This window comes from Nicotiana attenuata, chromosome 1 (assembly GCF_001879085.1).
Source record: "Nicotiana attenuata strain UT chromosome 1, NIATTr2, whole genome shotgun sequence".
In the NCBI taxonomy this organism is placed as follows: Eukaryota; Viridiplantae; Streptophyta; class Magnoliopsida; order Solanales; family Solanaceae; genus Nicotiana; species Nicotiana attenuata.
Window position 1 is genome coordinate 79,924,173 of NC_031989.1, and position 11,072 is coordinate 79,935,244.

The window sequence follows — 11,072 nt, forward strand, 5'->3', positions numbered from 1 at the left end:
TAGTCCCTTCATTGGTCGATCTGGAGAAGTATATTAAGAGGTTGAGCAATGAGCTAGCCTTCTTGTGCCTCCATCCATTTGCACTTCCACTTGAAGTATCCCCCTCGTCCCCTCGCTAAAAACCTCCTTGAGAAAACCCGATTGGGACAAAACTCAAGTGAGGCAAAAAAGAGTACGACTAGGAGGACGCTTTTTCTTAAAAGTTGAAGTACTTTAGGTAGGTGATATTCCAGTTGTTTGGTAGTAGTTTTCCATCCATTGTTTCTAGTTGGAATGACCCTTTGTCTGCTGATGCTGTGATTTTGTATGGGCCATCCCAATTTGTTCCCAGTTTGCCTTCCTGTGGGTTTTTGCTTGCTTGTGTTTTAGCTTTGAGCACGTAGTCTTCGACTTTGAGTGGTTTGACTTTTTCCTTTTTGTTGTAATAATGTTCTGCCTATTGTTTTTGGGCGATCATTCTTATGTAGACCATATCCTTTCGTTCTTCGGCTTCGTCGAGCTCATGCCTTCTGCTTTTGTCATTCCTCAGCCCGCTCTCGTGGGAGTATCTCAGACTGGGCTCTCCGACTTCGACCGGTATTACAGCATCAGTCTCATAGACTAATGAGTAAGGCGTCTCTCCTGTGCTCGTCTTCGACGTAGTTCAGTAGGCCCAAAGTACTTCTGGTAGTAATTCCGGCCATAGCCCCTTGGCGTCTTCGAGTTTTTTCTTCATGATGTTCAGTATTGATTTGATGGAGGATTCTTCTTGCCTGTTACCCGCGGGGTGATACGGTGTTGAGATTGTTCTTTTGATATGCCATTTCTCGAAAAATTCGGCGACCTTCTTTCCTGTAAATTGGGGTCCGTTGTCGCAACTGATCTCTTTGGGGAGGCCGAAACGGCATAAGATATTTTTCCATATGAAGGCGATCACTTTCTATTCGCGTATTTGGGCGAATGCTCCTGCTTCTACCCATTTAGAAAAATAGTCAGTTAAAACCAAAAGAAATCGTACATTACCTCGCCCCGCCGGGAGTGGGCCCACTATGTCCATTCCCCATTTGATGAACGACCAAGGGGAAGTGACTGAATAAAGGTGCTCGCCAGGTTGGTGGATCATTGGGGCGTACTTTTGGCGTTGCTCGTATTTTTTTACGAAATCTGCGGCCTCTTTTTTCATGGTGGGCCAGTAATATCCAGCCGGTATGAGGCATCTGACCAAAGCTCGATTGCCGGAATGAGCTCCGCAATGGCCTTCGTGGACTTCCTCAAGGACGCACCACGTCTGATTTGGGCCTCAATCCTGCAATTACGGCCTCATACTCGGCCTCGTTCTTAGTCATGTCCGGGCACCTTTTGGACTGGCGAATCACTTCGCCGGTCGGAACCTCGAGTACGAGTCCTAGTCTGAATCCTGACGCGTTACAGACGCCGTCGGTGTACAGGACCCAGAGGTCCTATGTTTGGGAGAAGCGTCGGCGGCTTCTTTTTTGACTTCGGGCATTATTTTTGCGCTGGAATCAGCGACGAAGTCAGCAAGAACTTGTGACTTTATCGCTGTTCGCGGTTGATATGTGATATCATGCTCGCTTAATTCTATGGCCCATTTGGCCAACTTGCCTGATAGCTCGGGTGTATGCAAAATACTCCTTAAGGAGAAAGTCGTGACTACCGAGACGGGGTGGCACTGGAAATATGGTCTAAGCTTTCGTGAAGCTACGACCAAGACCAGGGCCAATTTTTCGAGGTGAGGGTACCTCGTCTCGGCGTCGACTAGTGTTTTGCTAATGTAATATATGGGAGACTGCGTACCTTTATTTTCTCGGACCAGGACCGCGCTCACGGCTACTTCGGATACAACGAGGTAGGCGAGGAGGCGCTCCCCTGGTTTTGGTTTTGAAAGCAATGGTGGCGATGAAAAGTAAGATTTCAACTCCTTCATGGCTTGGGCGTACTCAGAGGTCAATTGGAGGTCGTTATCCTTTTTGAGTACGCCGAAGAATTTGTGGCACCTTGTTGATACCCAATTTTTCCCCTATCTATTTTTATACTCAAAATATTCTCAAAATAGCATGTACATGCATATATAAGTATGCCCAAGAATTTTTGACATTTTTCTAATTTTTAAAGCCCTTAAAAATCATTTTTATTATTTTGTTTTAACAGTACAAAACCCAATAATTATTCTCAAAACTATCATTTTGGTGAATAATTTATTTCCTCCTATTTACATCACAATATAATTAAGGTAATTTTTTGCATATTTTTTTTTATTTTATAAATCTATTTGATATTTTAAGCTAAAATTGCATAAAATTGCAATTATAGCCTATATTACGATTAATAGCATCTTACAATTATAAAATTACTCCTAATATTTTTAAATTAACATTTATATATTATTAATTAATTCAGTGCTTTTAATTTATTTATAAAAATCGTTTTAACTATTTTAATCAAATTAAAAGAGGAGAAATTGGCTATTTAATACATAGCCCATTGCGTTTCAATTATAGCCATATTAAACCCCCAATTTAAACTCAATTTTACCGGCCCAAATCCTAAAATTGACCCAACCCTGACCCAGTTCATAATACCGGACCGGATCCCCCCTTTAATCACAGTCGTTGATCTAAAACCTTTCTTTTTTAATTCACCGACTACCCCCAACCCTAATTCATTTCCACCCTTCAGCCGCCCTTGAATCCCCAAATTCTCTCAAGGTTCTTCGGAACCCTAGCCTCCCCCTACCTTGTTCCACCGTGTTTTCACCGGAGTCCATGGCTTCTCAGGCCATGGACAGCCTATACTCACCTCCAACGGCTCCTACATGCCTGTTGCTCGAAGGTTCGAAGCCAGACCTCAAGGGTCTTCACTTAGAACTTCACCGATTCGAGGATTCCGGCCATCTCCGGCCTTGCTCCGGTGGCTCTTGGTCTTCTGAGCCAGATTCTGACCTCATCCGACTTAGATCGGACATTTTCGAAGCATTTCTCATTCTAGGGTTCATCTGAAACCCTAACTATCGAGGTTCTCTCCGATTATTTTTAGATCTGTTATATGTTTGCAATATTGCTTATGTTTCTTAAACGTTTTCTCCGATTTTCTTTCAAAAAGTTACTTCTCTTTTCGATTAGGGTTTCTGGAAAAGGTTCTTGAAAATGTTTCTGACTCTTCTTCTTCTTCTTTTCTTGGTGTGAATCGATCCCTGCTATGTTCTTATTTGCTATTTTCTGACTCGTATGCTTTTTCGTGTGTTCCTATATTTGCTGTATTATGAAGTTTTTCTGTTGTGCTCCGTTTTGTCTCCTACTGGTTTCAATATCATGCTCTCACATGCCTATCTTATGTGTTCCTTTACTGTATTTTCCTACTGAGTTTTAGTCCTTTGTTTGCCTTTACCAGACTTTGTTCTTTCTAGATGTGTTTCATCGACTATTTCCTTAAGTTTACACTACCCCTCTATCTCCTGAACTCGTTTAAATTCCAAGCTTTTCTTGAAACTTGTTCCATGTACTTCAAATTAGTTTCTATGTTCTATTTGCCCTGGACCTGCTATTGTGCTTGTATGTTTTCTCATGAGACTCTGAAAGAGGTCTCTGAGTCTGTTTCAATAGCTTGCCTTCTCATCTCTGTGTCGAATTCGAGTTTAAAAACCCTAAGATTTGGGGGTTTCTTTGGCAAATTTGATTTTGTGTTTGGATAGGGGTTCTACTTTGAAACCTTGAACTCTCAGACTCACTCCGAGTTTATGAACTGAATTTGAACTTTTTCTGCGTTTGTGATTTTGAAACTTTCTTGCTAGTCTTTCGTAATTAGCATGACATCCTTCTTGCTTGACATGTCTATGTGTTTTATATATGAGAGCTTCTCTTTCAAAGGTTTTGCCAACTGTTAATTGATTCTGAATCCCTTTAATGTTGCTTACTTGATTGTTACTGATTTTCCCCTAAATTAAACTTTCCTTTACCTCTTTTCTGACTCGGTTCAATCGAACAAGGCTTTCAACTTGGTTCTGTTACTGGCTGTTTTACTGATTCCCTTTCCTTGTTTTTCACAAATCAAGTACCACTAGACTTTTACCTTAAATAGTTTTTATGTATTTACCCTTTATTGTACTGCTTGGGAAAATATTCTGATTAACCCTTTCCTTAATTATCTTTACCCGTTGGAAATCAGAACCCCTTAATTGAAGGGAAATTGATTTTGAAGGTTATTTTCCTTACCTTTTCGTACTTACTTGCTGCACTATAAAAAGGGCCTTCCCTTCTATACTTTCAACAATCCTCATTCACTGATTTTCGAATCACAAACTCTCTTGCACTCTTTACTCTCTTCTGAGATCTTTTGCATTGGTTACTCGCAATTTGGCTTACCGAAGCTTCTGCTTTTCATTTATTTTTCTGAAACTGGTATGTCCTACTTTTGATTCTAGCATCAACTCCAATGTGTTTATTTACAAGCTTTTATGCCCATGCCTACTTTACTGCTTTGTAGAGTTCAACTTTAAAGTAATACTTATGTCTTGCTATCTGTTGCTGCAATGAATCCCTATCCCCATCCCCCTTTTATGTGCTTGGGCTGTAGTTTAAGACATGGCAATATACAAAGTTATTCATGGATTAAAACTGGATCCTTTGGATCCTAGCCTCTTTCAATTTCCCATACTCCCATTCCCTTATGTGTATTGAGTTAAGGTATAGCCTGGCAGCATCCAAGTTGTTGTCCAGGGATGAACCTGACCTTCAAAGGGTCCTAACTCTTTAATTTTTAAGCTGACCGGCTGGTCAGGGGTGTGCCAGCATTCCAGTTGCTGGGCATGACCACCAGCCTGCCCTGGCTCCCCCTAATTCCCTTTCATTGCACTTACACTTACTCCTAGTCTCTAAGTTCTGCCCCCCTCCTATGAGCCTTGCCTTGGGACCTTGAGTTCCCTCTGAACTTGGACATTTGAGGGTTGGCCCTTCCACACTGCACTATGTTCTTTACTCTGCAATGATATTTGGGGTGTAAGCATTGCCTGGAATTCTTGAAGTTCCTTGGAACTTTGACACATCCCAAATAAGAGAAAGGCTTTGAAAATTCGATCCTGGAAGTTGGTTTATCTCATATTATTAGACTTTGAGTCTAGATTAGGCTGATTAGATGTAGATGTAATCACTGATGTAATTTTATTATTCCTTCTGATTCGCTTGGTCTGTAATAAGCTTTGTAAATAACTTTGTAATAACTACTGGGGTATAGTGAAAGGGAATGGGACTGAATGCATGCCAAAGGGGTAGAAATCATGTCTATAAGATATTTACTCTTTAAAATTCTGCATTTTCACATAGAAATCATGTGTATAGGATATTTACCCTTTAAAATTATGCATCTCACATAGAAATCATGTTCATAGGATCATTACTTTCAAACTCTGCATTTTCACGTAGATACCATGTTTATAGGATATTTACTCTTTAAAATTCTGCATCTCGCCTAGAAACCATGTTCATAGGGTTATCACTTTCAAAGCCTGCATTTTTCACATAGATACCATGCCCATAGGTTTTCTGCACTTTGTAATAATACCATGGCAATAAATCGATAATGAAGCTCTGCATATTGTATAGATAATATGCCTATAGGACTTCCTGCACTTTGCATATACATTTGTCATTAGGCAAGCCTGCTTATAGGAGTTAAAATAACTCATTACATATAGATGACCTGCCTATAGGATCTCTGCTCAAAATAAGTTACACCTAGAAAGCATGCCTATAGGAACTATCAACTTAATCAGAATCGCCAATCGTTCCTAAGTTTAAAATCAGTGGCAATTTGTTTAACACTCGTAGAGCTTATAACTAATGACTTTTTGCAATCAGTTATTCCTCCGTCCCTGGATTAATAGATATCATGCCTATAGGCCCCGTTTAACATACAAATAGTTAGATAATTAATCGACTGTCAGTTTTCGACAACTACATCTAAGCAGGACTAATTTGGACTCCCTATCTGGGAAATATGTGGTAAATCAATTCTTCCTATGCTAATTTTAATTAATGACCTAAACAGTATGCGTAAGACGTGCTAAACAATTCGTTTCTTTAAGTGAGGAGGCCTACTTGAGCCTTTAATTGTCCTTATTTCCCCATTAACTGCTTTATGTGTTTTGTTTGTCGCCCTAGAATTTTATCCTTTTAAAACCCCTGAAAAGCCAAGCTCCCTCCCTTTTAGGATTAGTAGTCCTAAACGCCTCCGGGACTGATAGGTGGGACAGGTAATAGCATGCAGTAGGTAACGATACCATTCCGCGCTTAAATACCTTAACGGGGTGGGAAGGGTAGACATGGAGATGATGATCACATGATAACGCTATGCGTACGATTGATTACCGGTGTTGTGCGAATGATCCATGTGTTTTACAAACCTAGGACCCCCTTTCCTTTATGTGACTTTGTTTAATATCAATAAAATTCTGTCTTTTCAACTACCCTAAAACCCCTCTTTAATTTTACTTAAATTATTTCCTTTTTCCCCTTAAATTTTTCTTTCCTTCGTTTATTTCCAATGTCTTGATTAATTTTCTGCATTTAGACCCTCCCTCAAACAAATTGTAGATCATCTAGACCTTGATTCCAACATGCTTGTTACGTATCTATTTGTAACCCTTATGTGTGAAGTTATTTGTATACTTATTTGCATTAAAGTCACAACATAGCATGCCGGGAACCACACTAGTGGATCTTGAGGGGTGCCTAACACCTTCCCCTCGAGATAATTTCTAGCCCTTACCCGAACTCTGGTTTTCAAAAATTCAAACTCTTAGTGTCCTAATGCACTTAATCATTAGGTGGCGACTCTTCAATTCCAAAAATCCAATTCCCACACGGGAATAGAGTTGTCTTCTCAAATGTCGTAAACCCAATTTCGGGAGAAAAAGGGGGCGTCGACAGCATGGCGACACTGCTGGGGATTCCTTTAGGCTTTTACCATTACATGTTATTCGTGACTTTATTGCTTCTTTATTGCTTTTATTTAATGTCTTTATCTCTCTTCTACTTCAAAACTGACTTGGCTTTTTTGTTTCTTTTTCTTTCTTTAGCACTTTCATTTACTGTTTTCCTCCAATACCGTTGTAATTTTCGAGCAATTATTGTAATCATTATGAACGTGAAAATACGTGACAATTTGTTTCATTTTTTGTAATTGCATCTTCAACATCATATTCCACTCGTGCCAAACAAATACCATAGCAACGCTTGATGAATTGTTGCGCTCTTCCGATATTATTACCCCTAAATTTGGCAAAGGCATATTTGCGGTAAAACCAGTCGATCAGCGGTGCAGTCGACGGTTCCGTGCCTTTCCCTTTTGAGTTGTCCGCTCAAGGGTACCGGTCTAGCACCTCATAGAAACCTTATTCTATTTAATTGTTCATGCATCACTGTCAAACCTAGTCGAGTCAGTTATGCTTTCCACGCAATGACTCTTTAAGATAGCCTTGTCCAAAGTCCACTGGGTTTCCTTGGAACCCAAACGGACAACACCACGTTCTGTGCATTTATTTGGAGAACTAAATGCTGCTATGCTAATTATTGGTTTAAATAGTCGAGTCCAGTGGGGGTAAGGGTCTAACCATTTTGTTTTGCAGGAAATGAATGACGAAGTCCCTAACTTCGGTATGGTAAGCACGCCCTCACTCTTGCTGACCTGGTGGAGGAATCTCCCATCAAGTGACCAAATCACTGAATGGAAAGAGAGGGTCATCAAGGCTAGCGAAAAGCTGGAGGATCTGATCAACGAGAACATTCAACATAGGGAAGGTCCTTCTGGGACCAAATAGATAGGATTCTTTTCTTTTGCATTAAATGTAATAAGGCCAATGACCATTAGTGACATTTTTTTATTTCCTGCAATTTTAGTGTCGTTTTGGAATTCGTCTTATTTTTATCAATAAAATGAGGCATTTAGCATTATAAGTTCTCCAAATTAACTTTTCGCTAGGCCTACCTCGAGCACAACGAGACTCCCAAATTAGGACACGATTTATATTCTTGTACTATGTGTTTAAATACTGCAATGTTTTTCTCCTCATGATCCACACTAACTTGTTACCTTTTTTGTTTTTACTTTTTGTTTTATTCCCCTTCCCCAAAGGTTAGTTCGCGCACTCAGGCATGATCATCTTAGGCAAAAGGGCACATCTCAACAATTGGTCCATCAGAACCACCAAGGCCCGAAAAGCTTCGGGGTAGCAAGGCTGAACAAAGCACTATGCATTATCTTTTACTTTTTTGCTAGTTGATTTCCCTTCAGTATTATCTTTAAAATTTTGAAAAGAGCTCTGATGTTCAAAATGATTTTGGAATTTATCAAAGCTCTTATTATTTTTCTCTATCATTTATTTTATTTTACACAGCATTACTATTACTTATCTTGATGAACCGACGAGTGTGACATACGACAAGACAACGCAACAAACGGATATAGACTCAGAAGAGGATGATAACCAGAAGAGGTTGTTAAAGAAGTTGAGAACTTTGAGAATAGGCCTAAGTCTAACTTGGACGAAACTGAGGTTATCAACTTGGGGGACACAGAGAATGTCAAAGAAACGCGCATCAGTGTTCATCTGTCACCATCAGAAAAGGAAAAGTACACGAAATTTCTAAAAGGTATGAAGACATATTCGCCTGGTCGTATGATGATATAACTAGTCTCAGCACATCTATTGTAGCTCACAAACTGTCAATGGATCCAGCATGTCCGCCAGTAAAACAGAAGCTCACGAAGTTCAAGCTTGACATGAGTTTGAAAATCAAGGAAGAAGTCACCAAGCAGGTCAAAGCCAAGGTCCTCGGTAAAACCTTGGTTCCATGATATCAAAAGGTATTTGACAGCAGGGGAATATCCAGAACTTGCAAACGCTACTCAGAAGCGCATACTGCGAAGGTTATCCAATCACTTCTTTCACAGCAGAGAGGAATCCTGTATAGGAGGACTCCCGATTTGGGATTACTAAGATGTGTCGAAGCAAAGGAAGCATCCAGGTTGTTGGAAGAGGTTCATGCAGGGACCTATGGCCCGCATATGAATGGCTTCGTCTTAGCCAAGAAAATACTCCAAGCTGGTTATTTTTGGATGACTATGGAGACGGACTGCATCCAGTATGTCCGAAGGTGCCACCGCTGTCAGATCCATGCAGACATGATAAAGGTGCCTCCAAATGAGCTTAATGCAACAAGCTCGCCCTGGCCGTTCGCCGCTTGGGGTATGGATGTCATCGGGCCTATCGAGCCTGCCGCATCAAACGGTCACAGGTTCATTCTAGTGGCAATTGATTATTTCACCAAATGGGTTGAAGCAGCATCGTATAAGGCAGTAACCAAGAAGGTTGTGGCAGACTTTGTCCGCGACCGTATCATTTGCCGGTTCGGCATCCCAGAGTCAATCATCACTGATAATGGTTCAAATCTCAACAGTGATCTGATGAGGGCAATGTGTGAGACGTTCAAGATTAAGCACCGGAATTCTACAGCCTACAGACCTCAGATGAATGGAGCTGTAGAAGCAGCCAATAAGAACATCAAGAAAATACTAAGGAAAACGATAGAAAAACACAAGCAGTGGCACGAAAAGCTATCATTTGCTCTGTTGGGATACCGTACCACAATCCGCACATCAACTGGGGCAACTCCTTATATGCTGGTTTATGGTACCGAGGCAGTCATCCCAGCCGAAGTAGAGATTCCCTCCCTGAGGATTATACAGGAAGCGGGACTTGAAGATGCAGAATGGGTAAAAAGTCGCTATGAGCAATTAGCCCTCTTAGACGGGAAAAGACTGAACGCAATTTGTCATGGTCAATTGTATCAGAATAGGATGTCCAGAGCCTTCAACAAAAGGGTCAGACCGAGACAATTCACGCCAGGACAGCTAGTACTGAAGAAAATTTTTTTCGCATAAGGATGAAGCAAAGGAAAGTTCTCTCCTAACTGGCAAGGCCAGTACATGGTTCATTGGGTCCTAACATGAGGGGCCCTCATACTCGCAGAGATGGATGGAGAAGTCTGGCCAAAGCCAATTAATTCAGATGCAGTCAAACGATATTATGTGTAATCATTATGATTTCTGTATGATGTAATTTGAACTAAGCTTGACCTGATTCCCGTTTAAGAGGGGATACGTAGGCAGCCCTATGGGTTCGATCACACTTCAATAAAAATTTCATTTCCCCCACTATTGGAAACTGGGGCAGAATTTTGAGGAGGACCCTCAAAATTCCGAAGTTGATCTTCAGCCATTCACCAACACACAGCCCTCAGAAGCACCAGCCCAGTAAACTGGGACAGAATTTTGAGGAGGACCCTCAAAATTCCGGAGCAAAAGAGGTCGCAATATCTTAAACCGCATCGCAGTCGTCGGTTCATCTAAAAGAAAATCGTTTTTATTATTATTTATGTGTTTACATCATGCTTTTGAAAGTTATGCATGGCTACTATCAAATTGCTTTGTTTAGCGACGCTACCCCCCAATGAAAACAAGAGCCGAGTAGGACGAGCGAGGTCCACGGGAAGACGAACTAACCTTCCCCTTTTACAAAACTCACGATCTTTCTTTGAATGCAGGCACCCCAAAACATAGAACCATCAGATACGGTTACATATTCATAGTTTTGCAGGAGTACAACTCTCAGAATCATCGCTCACTTACAAGTGCTGTCTGCACATGACATCCCCAGCAGCGACAACGACGCCATCAACTATCAGCTATCATCTATCAGCTAAGAGCTTTCGTTACTACTCACATTTATCTGCATTTTGCATAAGGCTACCTTTCTGCCTTCCGAGGTTAAGCTCTACCTCCATCTGCATTTTCTACATAAGGCTACCATTCTGCCTTCCGAGACTAAGCATTGTCTCCTGTGAGCATGTGATTTTTGCCCTAAGCAATAATTCCCAAAATTTCAAACAAAACAATTTCTTTAGTATTTTTGTAATTTTTCGTGAATTTTGTGGCATTTTTTGGTAATTGTTGCATTTTTATTTGTGCATTTTAATTCATATAAAAATACAAAAATATGCATTTTTGCATTTTAGGATTTA